Source organism: Microchirus variegatus (assembly GCF_963457635.1).
Source record: "Microchirus variegatus genome assembly, chromosome: 8".
Classification (NCBI taxonomy): Eukaryota; Metazoa; Chordata; class Actinopteri; order Pleuronectiformes; family Soleidae; genus Microchirus; species Microchirus variegatus.
In genome coordinates this window covers 26,083,045-26,101,792 of record NC_139809.1, presented here as the reverse complement: position 1 = coordinate 26,101,792, position 18,748 = coordinate 26,083,045, and positions in this window count along the sequence as shown.

Sequence of the window (18,748 nt, the reverse complement as noted above, 5' to 3'; positions counted from 1 at the left end):
AATCTTTGTGAAGCAGAGTGTAGTGGGTTGCAGTTGTGATTGCTTTGAGGAAAATGTAGATCTGAACGTTGTCAGCGTAGCAGTGGAAGCAGAGACTGTGACGACTTATGTTTCCAAGGGGGAGCATGTAAAGGATGAAGAGGAGAGGACCAGGCATCGAACCCTGGGGGACACCTTCAGACACCTTCAGTGTTTGAGGGCACTTTCATGCTTTAATTGTTTTTGCCTCACTCGAGGTTTTTTTTTTTTTATGTATTTATTTTTTTAAATACTAGCAAATACCAGTAAAAGGTCATCTTTCCTGTATAACTCTAGGTAACAACTACAGGCCTGTAGGCATACAAGCACTGTATTACTTTGCAAATACATTTATGTTGGAAACGTCTATTAATGTTAGACTCTAATTTATGTTGTATGGTGCACTGTGTCTTCAGAGTCCAACAATAAATGGTACACTGTCACCTGAACCTTAACTGTACCAAAGAGGAGGCACAAATATACAATCCAGATATTCCAAGTACCCCAAAATAATAAAGGGACAGTGGCCTTTACCTGATGGCATGAGTAATTTGAAAATTAACTTAAAGAGATGCATTCCTAAAAATATCTTAACATATGTTCATACAAATATTATACTGTATTGTCAGTTGTGTTTGGACATTGGACAATGCGGGTTTCAAAATAAGGTATACTCCTAACATATATATATATATATATATATATATATATTATGCAATGTTTCAGCAAACATCTCTATCAATCTGTGTTGGAACAGTGGATCAAGTGGGGCGCCATGAAATGATGTGCTTTTGTATCAGTTATTGACAATTGACTACAGTTAATAATTATCTCAATGATTCATAAACCACAATGCCACTTCAATGGTTTACATTAATGGGTATGGAGCCAAGTTCTTGCCCGCATGGCTGCTGTTTCCCTGTTGAGGCAACTTTATGTCAGTAACAAAGACCCATTTCATGTTCTTTTGGTATGATGCAAGTCTCAAAATACTGGTGTTGTGAAGTGTGGCTCCGGTGCCAGGGTTGGATAACTCCATACTGAAGGAGATTATTCATGGCCAGAGAGAGTGGAGAGAGGCTCCCTCCACTTGGGACAAGATTCCCCACAAGGACATGGGCAAGAGAGGCAATGTAGGGAACCTGGCTTTTGTGCTCTTTGACCATGGATGTATAATATGAACTGGATAGAGCTCCGCCCCCTCTGCCTTGAAGACAATTTTTGCATGGTGGCCACTGCGGGTACTGCAACAAAAAGTCCAAAAAGCAATTTTCCCATTGACCGCAATAGTAAAAGAGACGCGTGTAAAAGTGTCCACAGGACACCTCGAGACATGGACACAGGCTTTTATAAATCTTTATATTATGTATTTTTAGTTCATGGAGTTTCATGTTTGAAAAACATTCCTAAAGGTCATAAAAAGCCCAGACAAATCAGAGTGACGTCACAGCTGTGTACGAGCACAGCCAAGCGCGGTCATGTGGCGTCTCGGGAACGGCGCTGCTGTCAGTGAACCGTATGATATGAAAACTTCATGAGAAATGTGAATAAATGAAGTCAATCAGGGGGTTTCGTTTACATTTTTTAAATATTATGACAAAGCAGATTTTATTTGTTTATTCGGCGCTCATTAACATTTATTTTAAAACGTATTATTGATGTATTAACGAGCTGCTTTGTGGATTCATTGAGAGGAGACATCGTGACACTGATGACGGTGTGGACTGTGGAACTGTGACGGTGTGATGCACTGAGATCTGCGGTCACTTCACCACTGATTCCCGGGGAGGCTGTTTGTTTTATCGTCACTATAGATTCATAAAGTTACTGTTAAATGTGATGAACACGCAAATTATAGTTGAATATAAACGTGTTGAGTGAAAGAATCGGGAGTTATAAAACTACTTTAACACGTTATTATTCGTAATAATAATTATACAATTATATATGGGAAATCAGACAAAAACAACATGATTCCTGTAACACATATAAAGTAATAGTCACGGTCCTAACCCAAATAAACCATTTTTATTGATCGTTTTAATCTTTAACTACGTCATTGTACTTTTCAGCTTATTATATTCACTTCGATATCGTTGGTTTTGCATTTATTTACAAATCCATGGTTAAAAGCCGAAGTTAACGTGACGGCGGTATTCATGAAATCCACTAGCACACGTCATTAGCATACTCCCATCATGCCTTTCGCTGTTCATGTACGCGCCGAGCAAGTCGATAACGCGGACAGCTAGTTCACATAGCCGAGAGGAATTGAGCAGCTGGGTAAGCAGCTTCATAGGAATGAACGGCAGCGAAGGGGCGGTGCTCTATCCAGTTCATATTATACATCCATGTCTTTGACATGTGAATGTCATGTAAAACAGTGACCATCCATATGGTTTTAACACCTAAGTGTGAAAGATGGATGATCTTGGGAGACTGAGTTTAATGGCCATGTGGTCTCCATCCAAAATGAATGCTGACTTGATTATGAATGAGCTGAGAAGTAGTTTTTGGACAGAAAAAAACATCTTCAGTTACAGCACCTATGACAGTTTTGATAAAAGATCAGAGAAAGTATGTCAAACACTTTTTCTGACAAATGTCAAAAGGTGTTGGAAATATACAGACACTCCTGTGAGCTGCTCTGGATCTGGCTGCTTCATACAGGGACAATTTTCACTGCAGGTGGAGAGCAGTGTCCTGTTACAGGAAGATGATAGTGGGGGTGACCGACCTGTCGCCCTCGCTTTCTCCTCTAACTTTTAAATCCAGCTGCTCCATTATTCTGTCAGACAGCACTAACATTACTGTGAGCTCTTTAGCACTTTAATGTATTAATATGATGTATCTATGTCACAGCTTGTTTTATAGACCTATAACAATTTGCATTTAGGTGGTGTTTGCAAAACAAAACAAATAATAATACTACATCTGAACTTGAGGAAAGAGACATATATAATATATAAGTTATAGTAACTACCCTTCTATTAAGGCATATTAAAGCTGTATTGTGTAACTTTTAAATGTAAATGCATGCCTGTTACCAGTGACGTGCGGTCAGGGTCGTCTCATCGCCGTGTATGGGACTGTTTGCGCATGCGCTGTCAGTTTCACATATAGTTAAAATGTACGTCAAAAAGCACAATGCTACGCTGCCTATTGACGTGACTGTACTATCCTTGTGCTGCATTTACGTTCTCATTGCTTTCGTGAATTGTCAACACACCGTCACGCCCTCTCGCTGTTTTGCGTCCAGCACTTTAGCGAGAGGTGTTATGATGGCTCTACAAGAGAGGCCTAAACATTTCTTAAGGCTGGCATTTGATGATATTTAACTGAAATGTCTTATTCAAACAACCAATGATTTATAAAGGAAAATCATGGGAATTTACAGGGGTATCCAAACTTTTGCATACCACTGTATGACTACACGAGGACAACAAAATGATAACAGAATTAGCCATTTATTCAAATGCACCTTTAACTAGTAAAGCATACAGCTGCAAACAGGCTTGAGTATGACAGAAAACACAAAGAACTGCCCACGAAAGGTTTAGAAACTTAATTTTACAGGTCATTTTGCAGTTTCTGATAGTATTCGTTGATAGAGTCCATTTTACACATAATGAATGCAGAATACAAATGTTGCATTATTACAAGTTACCTGCAGTTCCACACTACAGCTTTAAAATGACTGGCAATGTGCAGATACTGAAGAAAATAATGTTGCTTGACCATCTCAACATAATCTATTTAAACCATGATGATGGGCTATCTGTGGCAGAAATGTGTCTAGAAATGTACTGAATGGCTCTATTTTGTCAACATGTATCTCACCAATTCACTTTAGTTGAAAGAATCAGACATTGGGAAGAATTGTGTGAACTCCATTGCATCCAGAGGCTTATACTACTCAATTTCTCCATCTCAAAAATATTGAATGACTTTTCATGTAACCTTCTTTCAATCACACCCCTCCTGTTGCTGTTCCTCTCGCCCTTGCCTCTCAGAGCGCTTGTTGACCTTATTATAAATATTTTGACCTTTCTACCAGCTGGCAACTCCAGTTGTGGACAAGGGCATATTACAGGTAAGTGATCAGTTGAACAGAATAGCTGACAAGGGCTAAGATGGACAAGATGGTGGGCGGTAGGATGCTGAAGGTAGGGCTCAGGCTGAGAAGGCTCCAGAATGTCAAATATGACGGTAGCAGTGAGGAGGCTAGAAAATGAGAAATACAGAAGAGTCAAGGCACCGTGGCAGGCTGTTCACTGCCCAGATGACCCCTCTCTCCCAGCAGAAAGATGTGCCTGCCAGCAACTCGGTCCATCATCTTGACTGCAACAGCTGAGCAACATCTGTTCATTAGACTTGACAGATGAAAGAGGCCTGTAAAGATGGGAATGAGGAGAGAGTGAATCCCACATAATATGTCTCATATAATTGTAAGGAGCTCATCATCAGAGACGGAATTGTGAGTGGTAATCGAGGCATTTGCTTCATTCGACACGCTTCTTTCAACTATATTGTGCTCTGCTGAAGGTCTTTCTCTCCATTACATTGTTTTGTTGCTTTTTTGCCTTCCACCTCTGAAATGTCACAGCAAAATGGGCATAAAGAACTGACATGGATGAGAAGTGATAAATAATGCAGTGCATGCCTCCTTCACATACACTGGTGTGTTTGTGGGGGACAAGAGATTGTGGAGGGCAGGCATCTGAGGGACAAAGTCGTGAGAAATTCCTAAGGGGCGCATGACTCGTACATATAAACACATAAGCACATTTCTGCATACAACTTATTTTACAATGTTTAACACGACCCTGCATGTACAGCCTTTGAATAAAAAACACTACTGCTCAAATAACTTTGATGGAATCAGAAAAAATGTGCCAAGAACCTCACACATTACAATTCATAACTTGGTGCCCTCTTTATTTCCATACATAAACATTCCTGAAGATGCATGTAAGGGCATGCTTCTGAATACATTTTGCAGGAGTGGCCATGAATGGAACAAATATTAGGTCACACCATCTTGACTATGACGAATGATGTGGCTGAGAAAAGAAACAACCTCGCTTGGTAACCAAGGCCACACACAGGTTGAAGTGTGTTTTATTCGGTTTATAGCTTTAATTTTATGTCTGGTGTTTGCATCTGAGGAGATATAATTCCCCTCTGGTTATGCTGCATGAGCTTATGGTTTTTAATGTCTGGGAGATGCTTGAGATGATGACCCAGTGTTGCATCCCAACATCATGATTTTCTCACCAATGCACATTGTAGAGATATACACACACATGAAGACGGGTTACATAAGGAGCACATGGTACATTCAAGCATAAATATGTTTCCACTTGCAATTGTTTTTTTTTCCCCCTAGTTCAACCACAAACACGTGAAATGTCATGTCCTTTCCTTTCATGAAGAGTCACCTGCCTTTCTTTAAACCTTAGAAGTGGCTAAGAAGTTTATGCAAAGCTCTGCTGACAGATGACGTTTGACTGCTATTAGTACCGACCCGATCACCAACATCATTTCATTTTGTCATCTGCAAAACTGTGGGACACACCAAGGAATGCACCTGTCACCATAGCTTCTCCTTGCTGTCTTTACTTGTACTCCCATGCTTCGCATATTGGAAATGCCACAGCCCCTTGTCTTTAAGTAAAAAATCAATTTTCTCCTCGAGTAGTTTGCTTTTCATCTGTCTACTCTACATGACACTAAGTAAGCCTCTCCTTTTTAAAGATTAGATAGTTATTTCAGGGCTTTGAACATTTTGTACTTTGGTTAAGAGTCCTTTCTTGCACAAGCAGTGTTGCAGGGTGCTTTGCGCAGTGGTGACATTTTCTTGATTTAAAAAGAAGGGATGCATGGTTGTCATGGTCAAGGATTTAATGACGGAAATCTTCAAAGTTCACATAACTGTTTTGATGCTTGGATACAATGTGTACTGTATTGGCACTGCCACTACAGAGTAAGTTTAAAAAGAAGGAAAAAGGAAAAAGTGCTTTCAGGATATTTTTGCTGATGCACAGGTAATTCACACACCCGTGGAATTGGCAGCATCACTGCTTTTGGACTGAGAGTCATCAGTCTTAATCACATAGATAAAATATAAAAATAAATCTTGGTAGAAAGTGCTAAAAATCGGAAATCTCCAAGGGTCAAGGAAAAAGTACCATATGACAAGATCATTGACCAGAGTGGAAAATATGGACAGTTGCAACATGCTGAGGCCAGAAAAAGTTGCCATGGTAGAAACATAAGAAACCTCTTGTTGAAGTTGCGTGAGTGAAGCCGAAATATAAACATTTGGTAAGGGAGACATTTGGAAAGGCAGTGGAAGATGGCCTAGATGATTCAGGTTAAGAAGCAAACCTGTCTGCATTTCAAATGGATTAAAGGACATGGTTCAATCGATGTCAGACGAGACAAAAGCTAACATCATCTCAGGATAATTTCAGAAAATGAAACATGACTTTTGAGGAACTGCTAAACTCAATAGATGTATAAAAGCTTTCTGGGCAAGACGCAGTGCTGTATTCAGAGTTTGACTTTAAGCATCCAAAAACCACCCACTCAAAGCACACAGTGTAATAATCGTATCACAAATCCGATATGTGTATCCTGCTCTAAAGACCTCATTATTATTAAATACTGCAGCAATTATGTATAGACAATAGTAAATAAGGTGTCAGAAGGGCTGAAAGAGGAGAAAATTCAATATCAGATTTGAAAGCAGCTCAATTAGAGCAGCTTTTTTTAAAATCTCAAAATATATTTTAATTGGCATGTTAACAACATTTGAATTAGTGCATGATTGTTGCAATTTCTTTATACGTAAATACATATATATATACATATATATATATATATGCATGTGTGCGTGTTTGGGAAAAGAAAACTGCGCTCAACTTTCTCGTCATGGAATTATATCCAGCATATGGTGGATACGCTAGAAAAAAATATAATTGTTTTATTGCAACAGTATGTGTTGTCAAATCGTCACTGTCCAAAACTGATTTACATGCTGGCCTTCGTTTGTGTGCATTTGTGCTGCCAGACAAACTTGCGGCCAAGTTTAAAGAAAATAAGCTCTTTCTTCTTTGAAGACTGACTTTCTCTGTGTGTTGCAAATCCATTCTTACTGAAAGCTCCCTCATTTCTTTCCCCTTTACTGTGCAATATTCCTCATCCTCTTTTCATTCATGTACAACGTTTACCTGTTTGAAAACCCTCTACATATTTGCAAAATCTGACCTCCATTGTGTCTCTCGCAGAACGCCCCAAGGCTCTGCCCCAAAATCAGAGAAACAAAGCAGCCGAGACAGCAGAGGAGGTGGAGGGATGAGGGAAATCACAGATTATGCACTGTAATTTGTTTCCATAGGAGGCACTGTTGTTCCTGAATTGAGGTGTAGCCACTATCACCCAGTAGCATTCCAGCTCCACTGAGTAAGGAGATAACCTTAATATTAGGAGTATACAAGCAAAAATTAAGTGAATTTGAAACACATTATTCCTGACAGGTGTAACCTCTTTTCGTTGCACTTAAGAGCACAAACATGTTCACCATCCATACATCAATCTTCAGGGGAAACTAAAGAAGGCGAGAACTAAATGAATATATATAATTTTTGTGATAACGGTTTGACCCATTCCCCCTTAAGATTCATTGTGGAGGATATAGCCAAGCAATAATAAATAAAAAAAAAATAAAATAAAAATTGATGAACATGTATACACATATTGTGTGGATGCATGCATAAGTTTTACATAATTTTCGATGTCACCCAGGATGTCTTTGTAGCATAAAAATCAAATGTGGAGTGTTTACTGTGAAGGTCACATTGGGAAAAGGTGTTACACTCTGGGGCTTCACACACATGCAGAGAGCAGGAAACTTCAGAATCGTTTTTCTGGTCTGTGGCCTGACAGAGAGGGAGATGGAGAGAAAAAAAAATAGGACTCTGCCCCTGTGTCAATGTGCTTTTTGTCCTTTACAACGTTTGTTCCATCAAAGAGTCACAGACCTTTTGTTATTACTATCTGTGAGCATGAGCGATAGCCACTCATCCTGCCTGGACTAGCACCAGTGCAGTTCTAGCAATGTCCCAATTTATGTCATTTGTAATAACACAAAGTCACGAAGAGGTTAAATGTTTAGCTCGAGCAAAAGGGGGAAATGGGCAGATCTGGTTGTAGTTCTGAAGGGGCAGGGGATGTGTCGTCTTCCGAGGCAAGATGCCAGCTGGAACATGGCTCACAATTAAAGCCGTCTATCCATTTCACATTAGCTGGGCTTGGTTTCTGCTCCGAGCCGGGAATGAGCCTTGAACAGCTGGTTCATGAGGTGAGACATTTTTCAGGACACTGATAACACCTCATAATGGCTGGTTGGATTGTACAAGAAGCTTGGCATACAATTAGAAGCATTTAGAGAGATTTGCAACTTGTTATATGGAAATAATTAGGACCTCATCGAAAACAAAGTGGTCACACAGGACACAATCTGCCAAGCCTCATCAAGTTGAAACATCCCTATGTTTATGCTACCATGAAAAGTGTGTTAAACTGGTGGCTCTTTTTTTCGAGTCTGCAGGATAATGCTTGGAAACTGGAAAAAAAAAGTGTAGGTCGTAGAAGGACCAGTTTTTTTGTTTGGCAATGGACCATGTTTTTTGTAAATGTGGGGTTTTATTTCACATTAATCTATGCATAAACCATGTATACCATCATTATTGTATTTCTGCTTTACTCCACAATGAATGTAGCGTGAAAAAGTACAAACCAATAAAAACTGGGTCACAAAAGGAATACAAAACTAGTCAAGATGCTGCAAGAAATAGAACTAAGAAAAAATACATGAATCACTTCAAAGGTCTCAAGAATTTGCGGAAAGATGAGTGCATGAAGTGTTGCGTTTTTAATCTAAGAAACTAGTTCAAGTTTTCAAAACTGACAACTATGTCCAAAGATCTGGCAGCATTACATTTAATATCAGATGGGTTGAAAGGGGATACACTTTCAGGCCTTTGTTTGCCTTCTAGTGATCCACTGAAGAGATGGCTTGGTCCATTGCCTGCTGTCATCCTCTCAACACACCTTACTGTCACAGCCACATGATCCTACTGGCACGCCACTTCCTCACATCTGTTTGTTCTTTCTCTTGGGCCAGACAACATCAATGTTGGCTTTGCCAATTTAACATAACACAAGGGGAGAGGAACTGTGGCATTTCATATCAGCTGGCACATGCAAAAGACACTGGCAATAATATCAGATTTTCAGAATAGGCTAATTTATGCAAAGGATACATCTGTTACTTCTGTTTTATTTTTTTATTTTTATTTTTTTCCATAATCTGATTACATTTTCCATTACTGCACAAAATAACAAGGGTGTGAGTGTGAAGTGTTATTGAATCCTTTCAGGATGACTTTCATAGAGTTTAGTTAAGAAAAAAATGTGTGTGCAAAGCAATGCAAAAAGCACATGGGTAAAGATGATGATATACATCATCACATTGTGCAGTGAATTCCTCCACTGTTTGAACTCCAAACTGTAATGTAGACAAGTCTGAACTGCAAGTTCATAGCTTCAGGACACCAAGAGAGAACAATGACTTAATGAATGACAGAGACAGAGACGGAGTGAGGTATACCAACAGAACGCCCACTTTTGATCATCTTGAAGATACATGTGGTGCATGATAGGAAACCAACTTTTCAAAAATGTACTTTGGTCACCATAAACCTGATGGGCTGGAGACCTTTCAAGTGGATATTATTCAAAGCTGGAGCTGGCTCAAGCATGTTGCACAACTTAAATAATAAGCAAAATAGACAATGGAATGAAGATCACAATTATTTTTATGATTTAGAAATGGGCCCCACGTTTGGTGTAGTGGTTAGCACTCTTGCCTTTGCAGCAAGAAAACCCTGGTTAGAGACCTGGTCGGAACAAGGGTCTTTCTGGATGGAGTGTGCATGCTTGGGTTTTCTCTGGTTTCCTCCCACAGTCCAAAAAACATGCAATATGGGCATTAGGTAAATTGGATACTCTAAATTGAATGTAGGTGTGAATGGGAGAGTGAATGGTTGCTTGGCTCTATGTGGCCTTGTGATGGACTGGCAAACTGTCCAGGGTGTACCCCACCTATCGCCCTTAAAAATAATTCTGCTAACTGTGGGCAGCTAGTTGTCAACTATTAGTAATGCTCTCTCAGCATGGCGGTGCATTTATATAACACTCCCACACTTTTGTCTTGCTACACCAATGCTGCCTCACACTGATTCCACTGGCAAAGCTCTGATGCCACCCCAGTCTAAACCTTTTTAGACCAGAGTTTGGCATGCTCAAAAGTTTAAAAAATGTTTTTTCAATGTCTTCCTTGAACTTGGCCAAGTCTAACCACATTTCCATTTGTTGCACTGAATGGTTTGATTATGGTGAGCATTTTCCTGACTCAACAATTTCTGTGATTCGGTTTATTTGTATGAAATTGAATGAGTCTTTTTGAAACGCTACAAAATGGAAAATATCTTTTTATTTTTCCCCTCATTTTTTTTTTTCTTAACAATAAAACTGAAGAGTTAATTTGTGGGTGCTCGGAAACAGTCAGTGGGGTAGGTGGAAAGCACTTAAAAACATGATTGCACTGGGATAAGGTTTTCATCTTAGTAAATTGCCCAATAAAACTGAGTGAGCTTGGTCCAGTGTTTGAAGTTATTTTTTTTTTTTTCAGCAACGAGGTGCAATTGTGGTTGAAGAACACTGACAAACTTGGAACGAAAAAATACAAGCATCTTCAGATTGTGGTAGTTTATTGTCAGTGTTTTTTGATGTAATTGATTTTAATAACTGTGATTCAACAGGTATGGTTTGATAATGGTTAGTCCCAGAGTGCCCCCTTTGTCCCATGGTGACGTTAGGAGGACACGAGGAGGCTCAAGAGTTTGCGCAACAACCCCCCTAACTTTCACTTCTTTGACTGCAAAATATAACGTCATTATAGCGAGCCTGCTCCTCATAGTTAGGAGGAAATATTTCCTCCTAAATTAATTTAATGTTCATCTACTTATTGTGTTTTCTGAGTTGGTTCTTGTACTTGTTTATTTCCTTACTGCTAATTAACAAACATGCATATAATAATGTGAACTGGCTCATAATCAAGTATGAATGCATTTTCAACAGAGATATTCATTACATAAAAAGCATTTTCCTAATTATGCCAAGTCTTAATTAAAGACTGAATTAGGCCTTTTATTAAAGAGTCTATTTGCTTTAATTACACACTTTGTATTTGCTTTTGATTAATAAATCCTACCCTAATTCTCATGAAGGTAAACAAAAAACAAACCCATCCTGTCCTTGGTGAAAGTTACATATTAAACTATTGAGCTTTGTGTGCATATTCAAATAATTTGCGGCTAAAATCTGTAATATACTCCATGACTCCACAAAACCTAATTAGTCTCACAATATTTTCAAGTTGTGCAACATGTGGCAACCAACCACATCTTCCAGGCTCAGGAAAGTTTGTCCTTCTGTCAGCTTGTTTATTTGTATCGAAACCTCTTCTACTTTTTTTGTTTTCATGATAGAGGGTTTTTGATCCACCAGCCTCTCTCTCTGTTGTTGATATAATTGATGAGGAAGAGATTTATTTATTTATTTATTTTCCTGAGATGTGTAAGAAAGTGAGGTTGATCACTTGCAGTAGGTTGAAGCAATCAAGAGAGCAATAAGGCAAATTAGTTGTGGTCTGTTGAACCAACCAATCACACTACGTGGCAAAATATGAGACATAAGAGGAAACAAAAAATTAAAAAACACTTTCTTTCTGTCCATTTTTTTCGTTCGACACATTTAAAAGTGTTTGAGAGACTATATATCAGGCTTAAAGCTCTTAGGGTTTGTGAAAGACCCTGGAAAACGTATATGAATGGTGGTTCAGTCTATGACTCTGGCTGGAATTGTTCCTGACTCACACATAAGGAGATGAATCGGTGGGTTAATGTGCTCCTGACCAGCTGCAACAAACTATTTGGTTGTGTTTCTGTTGCCCAGGTCTTTTCCTGCAATATCCCAAAATATTGAGTATTTCACTGTGCCACCTGCACCTCCTTCAGTCAGGCTGATTGGTGCTCTTTAAACACTAGAAATGCCTCTTTAATGGCTGATTTTACTGCCACATTGCATGGGCCGGTATTTCTGTTGTGTGGTTAATATTCTGCTGACAGCGTTCAAGACTGACTAATGCATTCCCGAGACAGCCAAGAAATGTCTTCACTATAATTTGGGGGACTTCTGGATAAGATATGCAGGCCAATTCAGCCACATTACTAAAACTTGGAGTAGGGTATGTACGTGCTTTGTATCAACAACTAGGAAGAAACATGTGGCAACCCTGTGCACCTCATGTGGATACAGTATAGGTTCCCATGCATCATCCACAAAACGTGATTGACTTTCACTTGATTGAATATAATAATGGACTAATATTAATGGGAATAATGTAGTTACACCAACATCTATGAGGGATGGTTATATTTAACCTCGGCTGAAGCTGAAGTTCCCACATTTCGAGGAGAGAATTAGCCATCAGTCCACATTGATGGCTAATGTGGACTGATGGCTAATTGTTGAGACATTTATGATAGGGGAAGCAATGACTTTTAGTTTTGGTAACATCAGGCATTTTTAACATTTTTAGCATTTCTAGCAGAAATTCAAAAAGTACATATCTTTAGCCTAATGGCATCGGGCCCTAAGTCATATATGAATTTTTTTTAGTTTTCGGAAAACAAGAAAAAACACAATTTTAGCAAGCACATTGGTAAAGTTAGACAGATATCACAATTATCAAAAAAATTACTTAAGCAATAGGCTAACGATATGTACTAAACTCAAACTGACCGACCGGAAAACGAGAAGAAAAGTGAAATACAATATGGTGTCAACATGGGGGCTTTTATTCTGAAAATGGAAGCTCTCACTAGTAGTTTCAAATGTAAATTATGTGGTGCCTGTACTGTATAATTACGAATAAAGGTCTTGTAAATTAATTGTGTATCATTGTTTGACTTCTTGTCCTGTTCGTGCTGAATTCTGCTGTGATGAAGCGTTCTACTCCGTCATCCAGAAAAAATTGAACACTTGTGTATTCTTTATGGACGCGACGGACTGACGGATCACAAACTGAGTCGGGGGAAGCTGATACATTGACTAGAGTGGATGCGTATCCATCACGTTGTGTCTCTGCAAGTGATGCACTGGCATTCAGTGGAATCCTGGGTTAAAGCTGTCTGATCAGCTCCTTTGGCAACCAAAGTGTTGTATGGGCTGCATTATTGGGTGGTGGTTGGCACAACAGGCCAAAACCAAGAGAATTTGTGAGCTGTAAATTTCTTTTTTTTTCAGTGTGCATGTTCTCCCTGTGTATGCGTGGGTTTTCTCCGGGTTCTCCGGCTTCCTCCCACAGTCCAAAAACATGCGATATGGGGATTAGGTGAATTGGTCACTCTAAAGTGACCATAGGTGTGAGAGTGTGAGTGAATGGTTGTTTGTCTCTATATGTGGCCCTGCGATGGACTGGCGAACTGTCCAGGGTGTACCCCCGCCAATCGCCCAATGTCAGCTGAGATAGGCACAGCACCCCCCGCGACCCTCTGGTGGAGGATAAAGCGGTAGATAATGGATGGATGGACGGATATTTCTTTTTTTTTTAAATTACTGTATGGAGTGTGCATGTTCTCCCTGTGTATGCGTTGGTTTTCTCTGGGTTCTCCAGCTTCTCTCCACAGTTCAAAAACATGCAACATGGGGATTAGGTAAATTGGACAATCTAAATTGACCGTAGGTGTGAGACTGAATGGACTGGCGATCTTACCACATTCGTTGATAACTGAGAGGCTGATGGAATGACACTCACAGGTGGAGTCTAGCATTGATAAAATATATGTTAATCAGTCCTTAGCAATAGTTAGAATTCCAGGAGTTGGCAGTTGTTTAAAAAACAAAACAAAAAAACACACACAATTAATTTACAAGTACTTTTTCTTATTCATTTTGTTATACCTCAGAGACATCCACATTTTAATCATCATCACCATGATTGTAATTATGATTTGCGTAATAATCCTAAAGACATTAAACAAGCTGCTCCTAATTCATACTGACAAAGAGTGTGAGTGCATTCACTAACTGTACGCTGATGATTCAAATTGCTTTCCAACCCCAAATGCTTACTCAAGTCCCAAATGAGTTTGGCACGGAGAAGTGAAAGACCTTTTTTACCCTGGCTATTAAAATTCATATGCAAAAGAAGTATACTATTTTCTGCCATGTCTTGTAGACAGCACACACTGTATTTATATACAGTACTTACATACTTATATCCAGTACTTATATACTTGCTTTTTTTTTTTTTTTTTGATGTTGGTTTTATATCTACGTCTCTTTCCTATGCTTTTTAATGTTTTATGTAAAACACATTGAATAACCTTGTTGTTGAAAGGTGCTATACAAATAAACTTGCCTTGCCTTATATGTCGGGCCTGTGTGTAACACTGGTGCTGGTATCAGTACCTGGTCACTTTTGCTCCACACCTCAGGTGAGCCTGCAGAGCTTTCTGAACAATTTTCTTTCAACAGAGATGTTGATATCTCACTGCTTTACTTGTGTTTCAGAGAACTGGGGATAATTATTTGACTTAAACGTTGCTGTCATCGTACTTAACTACCCCAGCTGTCGTTTCCGTTTCAGCCTCCTCTCCATCAGTTGTGATGTAAACTGCATCAGTCTGTCACCCGACATTAAAAAAAAAACACTGCTATACTGAGAAACACAGTCACATGACACTGATTGACTTGATCATATCATTTTGTGACCTCATTTGACAATGGTTTGAATATGTTACATTCAAACCATTGTCAAATGAGGTCACATTTCTGTAACACAAGTTACTGTGTTACTTTTAAAGATTAACACATATTATGTGTTAATCTTTAAAAGTAACAGTAAATCAATGACTTATAATGTGACCAACTGACTTACTCAACAGTGAAAAAGTAACAATGAAAACATCCACGTTTGATTTATTGTTCGGGTTATATTTTTGTGGGACATGGAGTCAAATACTGCCGACAGTAGACTTTTAATAGCGTGCAGACCAAATGCTGAGGAATCCTGCCGACAAAGTTTTAAGTGCCTTTTCATTAGCCATCTCATTGAGGGAAACACCAAAAATAATACAATTATCTTTCTCATTTGCTGCAAAGTTTAGATTTTAACCGGGGGAAACATGCTTCTGGCTTTACACTGAATTTGGTTCAAATCAATCCGCAACTGCTGAAGATTATGGGGAATTGGAGGAGGCGTGTATTCATGCATGAAATGTGATGTTTGGGACTTTGTACCCTGATATTTTTAGGTCTCCATCTGCAGTTGTTTAGTAGCTTTGATTATATGTTAGTATTTGGTGTTGGCAACAATGGCACGCAAAATAAAGAAAGTTCCGTAGACCAAACAGCAGTTTGATGTTTTTTACAAATTTACCATGTTAAAAATCTTTCTTGAATTCAGTAAGATAATTGAAATACTTTGACAATACTTTTTACTCTCCTCATGCCAGAAAATCTGTAAATATATTAAGTGCATTATTGGTCCTATACACAACAACATTACAGAGAGTAATGAAAACTATTTTCTCTGAGCAATGTTTTCAAATATGCAATCACCCCCACTGTCATGAAGCAGGAGAAGTGAGGTCTGCATCCAGAGCTTTTGGGATGCTGAGGAAACATCGCACCAAACGAAATGTGGCAGTGCACACAGATGTTGATTTATGGTGCCCCCTTGTGCCCCTTGCACCTCTATCTGTCTTCACCATCAGGTTGCTTTCGTTGAGTGTGTACTATATGAAGTGCCATCCACCCATGCAGTCTCTTTCATTGAGTCAAGAGCATACAGTATGTGTAGCAGTTATAGATATCAGATAGGTGAGGCTAAAATAATTGTGTGTCCTCAAACTAGGATTGAATAGCCATCAACCTACCACCTGTTTGTGCCAGACACATATTATAAATAAAGAAAACCATATTCTGTGTCGAGGGCAGCAAATAATTGACTGGTGTTGTAACAGGCCACACAGACACGTGGCAGGCTGCCTGAATTTACAATCTCTGTCAAACCTTTGTGTGTTTCTTTTTTAAAAATATTTTCTTGCAATTTTAGCTAATTAGGAAAGAACCACACACAAGTGGACAGTCCCAAGTGGTTTAAACTGTATGTGATGTTGCATGCATAATGTGAAGCAGACCAACAAACATTACATTAAGACACACATAGAAAAAAATGAGGAGGAACTCATTTAAAACTCAACAGAGGAGGTGGTGGATGATTAAATCCAGAAGAATGCAATATTTCAGTTGTACCACACTACCCGCTGACTTACCTGATAATATTAGATATGAGGATCCATAAAATGCAGGAGCACTGAAGGGACGGGTGAAAACTAACATTACGCCTACAAATGCAGCATCGGAAACACTTGAAGTAATTAATTAATTAAAAAACGTGTATATGTAACTTTTAAATAAAAACACACATCTGTTACAACTAAACCTCTAAGTTCACACAACGGCGATTAGGCCTTATAGTGCCTCTCAGACGCACAACTCTCATGTGGTTCTCAGTAGAGCTGTTGGATGTCATGTTGCCTGCGACATTACTGCAATGCACACAGGAAGTTATTTGTTTTCAGACGGGGGCAACAGAAACAATGTGCTAGTAAAGTGAGATGGCTGCAAACAGGTTGAGGTATGACTGGAAACACAAAGACCTTCCAACAAAAAGCTCAATCTGCTCAAAAACCCCGTTATTCACCTGTTGAAACAGCAGGTTGATAAGACCCCATTTTCACACGAAGGATGTGGCACAATGATGTTACATTGTTTCAGTTTAGAAAGATCAGAGGCAAAACATAACAAAAACAACACAAACTAAATAAAAATCACAAAATGTTGTAAACTGCAGCTTTAAGACTGTTTGTACAAACCCACAGTGGTGATAAGTGTAGCCAAGATACTTGGCAAAGCATTTCAAATGGTCCATCAATAAAATTATCCCACTGTTTTGTAAAATATACAATTAAAATTCTATGCACACCATACAGACACATTCCAAGCCATACTGTGCAAATGAATAGTAGAGTGTTGCTCCAGTTGCTGCTGTAAAGCTAACAAGCAGAGAGAAGATGACGGTTTGCCAGAGCTGGCACACCAACCACTGACAGTGATGCTCTCAGCTCTCTTGCTATTATGGCAAATGCAACCCACCTGTCAAGCAGAAACAGAGCAATGTCCACATCCATCTTCATGCCCTTCAACTCTCTAAAGCATCACCTCCATATCTGGACTGACCAGTGTGACTTCCAGGACAAATCCCAGTGCACTTCTGCATTAGTGGACAGGTGGGCCTTCAAATGGACAATCGCATCAGTGGACCGTCAAACCATCCATAAAGGTTTTAACGTCCCTGTCGGTCACATCACTGGGCCTCTCTGCATGCCTGACACCATACCCTCCAGCAATTCTGTCAAGGCCCGGTGTGTAGTGATGTGTGCCTCCATTAAAACCACTTTCTTTGTTTCCTACTCACAGGGCCAAGGCAAACACCAGATTTTTATCTATATATTTTTGGGAAATCTGAGGAGATACAGCATTTGACAAAAAAAAAAAAGAGTGCTTTAAGGATTTATGTATTGGGATTGGATTTGCTGACTATAACAACTGTACATGCTGAGCTCAGCCAGAACTTGTCACCATTACTTGGAATATAGGACCGAAAGATGTATTTTTCTGGAACTTCCTGTACATTTTTTTAACCACACATATTGTCTCTTTTTCCCCCCACATATTGAGACTAAATTTTGGCCAGCGAGTAGCTGTTTTTCTTGTCCTCTACTCATATTTCACAAACTAATTGACTTCTTTGGTGTTCTGTACACAGACAGATACATGGTGCTGTTCAGTTGAAGTCATTGCAATACCCAAAAGCAGCCAAGCTCTACGTGCATTTTTGTTATATTGCTACTCTGTGTAATTTATATTTCACCCTAGCTTCTCCTGCAACTGGTTATTTAAAATTAAACTCAAAATTATGGGTGCAGTGTTGTGGAAGCTAAAATGGTATTTGGACATGTTTGCTTTGATAAGAGATGAATTCCCCACATTTCCCAGCAAGTTGTTTACCAGAGCATATGTACGAGATGCATGTTCCAACTAAATTGCAATTCAAGTCACTGACTGACTGTCAGGACTGGTCCCACCCTTTAAGCAATAAACGTCACACCTAATCGTCCTTCACAATGGTGATTCTGTCAAGGGAGATTACAGGGAAGAGCAGTTTATTGCTATTTTTACTGCAATAATGGTGTGAATCTGTGAGTTCTGTAAGGTTTTAGATTAGCAGTAGTGGGAGGACTGTAGTGGCACCAATGTAAAATATCACCTCCACTGCCAAACATATCAGCATCGGCCCTCCTCCTCTCTGTGCAATCCACTTTTGCTCTGAGCAAAGGCTTGGCACCCAAGCCATGCATGGTGGAATATCAAAGCCATAAAATGAATACCCTTGGTGGTGTTTTATAGTACAATACCTTGATGTTTTAATACTTAAGTGCATTGAGGGAATTTTACAATGCTTAAACCA